This window comes from Aythya ferina (genome assembly GCF_964211825.1).
Source record: "Aythya ferina genome assembly, chromosome: 3".
NCBI classification, from domain to species: domain Eukaryota; kingdom Metazoa; phylum Chordata; class Aves; order Anseriformes; family Anatidae; genus Aythya; species Aythya ferina.
The window spans coordinates 32,946,997-32,950,651 of NC_140298.1; positions in this window are offsets into that span (position 1 = coordinate 32,946,997).

The following is a 3,655-nucleotide window of genomic DNA, read 5'->3' on the forward strand; positions in this document are numbered from 1 at the left end:
ATCAGCAGCTCGCTGGCCCCGCAGCCCTGAGTGAAACCCAACCCCGGCCATTGTTCCCCCTTCCTCAAGGTCTATATTTGACTCTGCGGCAGCACGGGGGCTGCGGGGATGTCTCTGTGTGTGTGTGTGCGCGCTCACCGCGTGCGCCCGCCCCGATATTTGTCCGCAGCCCCATTCCCCAGATGCCCAGGATTGCTTAGAAATAGCTTCCATGGGCAGTAGGTGTTTGCGCCTGCAGCGGGGATGCGGAGGGGGCGGGCGACAGAGGGGGGTGAAGGTCGAGGGTGGAGAAGCTCCTGGCTCATCCCTGGCAATTTTTGGCCATTTCAGTGATCTATCATCCGGGGAACGATGCAGAAGAGGCCTACCCGTGGTCTTGGTGAAGCCATCCTGTCCCACCCTGCCCAGGTTCTCTCTTTTTGGCTCCAAAAGCCCTTCAGACCTTCCTAGGTCTCCTAGGTCTCTCCATCAGGAACGGCACCGGGAAGGGAAGTATCCGATTCCCTCGGCCCTGGTGGCTTTGCAAGGGGTGCCTCGGCCCCTGGGAACTGCCCCGGGATTCACCCTCCTCTGTTTCAGTGCTGCAGCGAGGGTAACCACCCCGGGACGTATTTTGTGTTTCCCCAAAGCCTCCAGGAATGTCGCCCAAGCCCAGTGTCACATTCCCCATGACCCTGAAGTCCCTGGGAACACTGCTGAGGCTCAGCGTGTCTTTTTTTTTTTTCATTCGCATCCTTGGCAGCCTGCTGAGACAGTAGACTCTCCAAAATGACAGGGCATTTCTAGAGACAATGAAAATAAAGAGTAATGAGCCCCGAAGAGCTAGAAACCCTCTAGGCTGTGGGCAGGGAGCAGCTTTCCATCAGGGCAGCTCCTTCAGCAATTTTGCAGAGAGTGCACCTTCCCCTGAGCCAGGAGGACCTGGCCCTGGGAGAAGAAGGACACCGGGGACACGAGGAAGCACCCAAAGGACATTTCCCGTCACCACAGCCAAGGGGCTTGGACTTTGGCTGCTCCGGTGGTGCGATGAGATGCTCCAGTGAGGCAATTCCCAGCACTCAGAGCCAAGCCTCAGCCTCCCCCCGAGCCTCTCGCTGCTTCTTCTCAGCTCTGAGCCACCTGCGGGGAGTCCTTCACCTTCAGGGCTGCTCCCCGAGAGGGATCTGTGTCCTGCACGGGTGCAGTTTAAGGCAAGCTACGGTCTGGCTGTCTCCAGCAAGCCAGATCCTCCACATCCAGGACAGCGAGTGCCGATTGTCGTGGACCTGAGCTCAGGACCCGCCGGCCTCCAAACCTGCTGGCAGGGGTGGAAAAGTAAGCTCAAGTCAAATGTTATCGTGAGATATGGATTTCTTAGGTACAGCCTGTGTATTTCCATCCGAGACAGGACAGAGCCACCAGGAAAGAGAAAAAAAATCAACATAAAAAGATTTGGCTAATTAACTTCAAACAGACTCGAAGGGGAGGGGAAGGAGATAGGTGTACGCGGAGGGTGGCTGGAGAAAAGCCCTCACCACTCACCAAACTGAGTCATCCCCCTTCAAAAAAAAACCCCATGGCTTTGTTGTGCAGGATCTTGTTTTGCCCTGTGCTTTTTGGCTTCCCTCAGTGTGTGTGTGTGTGTGACAGTCACTCACACGAGAGTGCCCAGCCCTCGGGACTTGTGCCCCTTCTCCCACCCCACCTCCTGCTGCCAGGGGAGGTCGGAGAGGACCGGGGTAGGGAGGAGAGGCTGGCAGAGGACATCTGCCAGGCCTTCTCCTGGCTGGCACGCACCACGAGGTGCCTTGAAGCCCACCTCCAGCCGTGCCCGTCTCCCATCCTCTTTCCAGCTGGCAGCTCCAGCAGTAAAACCTCCCTCATCTCACCGGGAGCAGGCACGCGAACGTTTAATGGGAGCCTCTTGAAGCAAACGCTTTGAGCTTCCTCAGCGCTCGTCTCCGAGCTTGCTCCTGGGTATTTACAGGGCTTGGCGCATCTCCGTCTCTGCAGCGAAACCTGGCAGGAGGGGCTGGAGCAGGGAATTTCAAGGTCATTTCACGAAGCTCCGGGCCCATGCTTAAAAAGCCTTGAACCCGGGGTGCAAGGGAGGGGAGTCCATAATTGCCAGCCCCAGGGGATGCGGACGATGGTTGGAGGGGGAGGCTAATTGCAGACTGACTGTCTCCTTGGCCTTCAACGTCTCTCTCTCATGGAGCAGGGAAGCGGTGCGCTCAGCCAAGCACCAAGTGTGTCCTAGGGAAAGGTAATTCCTCCCCGGCCTGCCTGGACCCGTCCCCATAAACAAGGAGAGCTGCGCGGGGAAGGCAGCGCTGCACGCTTCACAAAAAGAGGGCTCTTGGAGCTGGAGAAGCGAGCCAGGCGTGCAGAAAGCCTCCTCGAGAGGCAGCACGCAGCCACGTGCCTCCTCCCGAAACAGCCCACCAGTCCCCGACCTGCTCTCAGAGGCCAGCGAGGGCTGTAGGATCGCCTCCTTTCCCCCGGCTCGTGCACCCCACTTTGTGCCCCCCTGGCACCCTGTCACGTCCATGTCCATCCTTCGTGTGCGGGCGAGGGATCTGCCCCACGCCCCGGCTCTGGGCCGCAGCCCTCTGCCACCTCCGCACAGGCTCGGCTGAGACATCCCCCCCTTTTCCCCTCCGCATACTTGTAACCCTGTTCATTTCAAACGCTTTATTAGCATGACGAGCTCAACAAGTTTTGACAGAGGGGAACGGATTCAGAGCCCCTAGAGTCTCTGTCTGAGGCTGACACCAGCCTCTCCTTCCAGAGAGGGTTTTGCCATGCACTCGAGCAGCCCTCGGGCACGGGCACCATTTCTCCCCCCTCCTTCTCCAGGCAGAATCCCTGGCAGGGAAGGATGGCTGCTCTTCAAGCCTCCACTGCAGGGTACACCCGTGCTGGCACTGGCAGCCCTTGGGGCGAAGGCTTTGCAAACAGCGTTGGTGGGGCGAGGCGAGGCCGCCGCGGGAGGTGGGCGAGGAGGGGAGGAGAAGATGCAGAGAGCTCACCCCGGGGAGCAATGGCAACTGTGCCATGGGTCCCGGCTGGGAAGCAGCTCTTTTCTGTCAGAATCACCCCCACAAGGTCGCAGCCCTGTAACTGGTCCCTTGCAGAGCCACCAAGCCCCCTAGGGTATGAGGTGGAGGCACCTGGTCACTGGGGAGAGTGGAGAGCAGAGGGGCGAGGGGGCTGCCACAGCCCAGCCACTGAGGCCAGAAGGAGCCCCAGGGCCCAGGGCAAAAGGCAGAATGAGCAACCACAGAATCACAGAATCACAGAATTTTCTAGGTTGGAAGAGACCTCAAGGTCATCGAGTCCAACCTCCAACCTAACGCTAACAGCCCTCCACTAAACCATATCCCTAAGCTCTACATCTAAGCGTCTTTTGAAGACTTCCAGGGATGGTGACTCCACCACTTCCCTGGGCAGCCTGTTCCAGTGCCTCACAACCCTTTCACGCTTTTTAATGGCTGGTTAGAACTGGCCAGTAGGGGTCACTGAGATCTATTTATTTTATTTTTTATTTTCGTGCAGATGTACTTCAAACCACACGAAACATGGCGGCAATGGTAAGGAAGGGTTGATGAGCGGGATATCCGCCAGGTGAGCAGGTCAGGGAAAAGTGCCACGATGTGCATCTGAAGTACCGGCA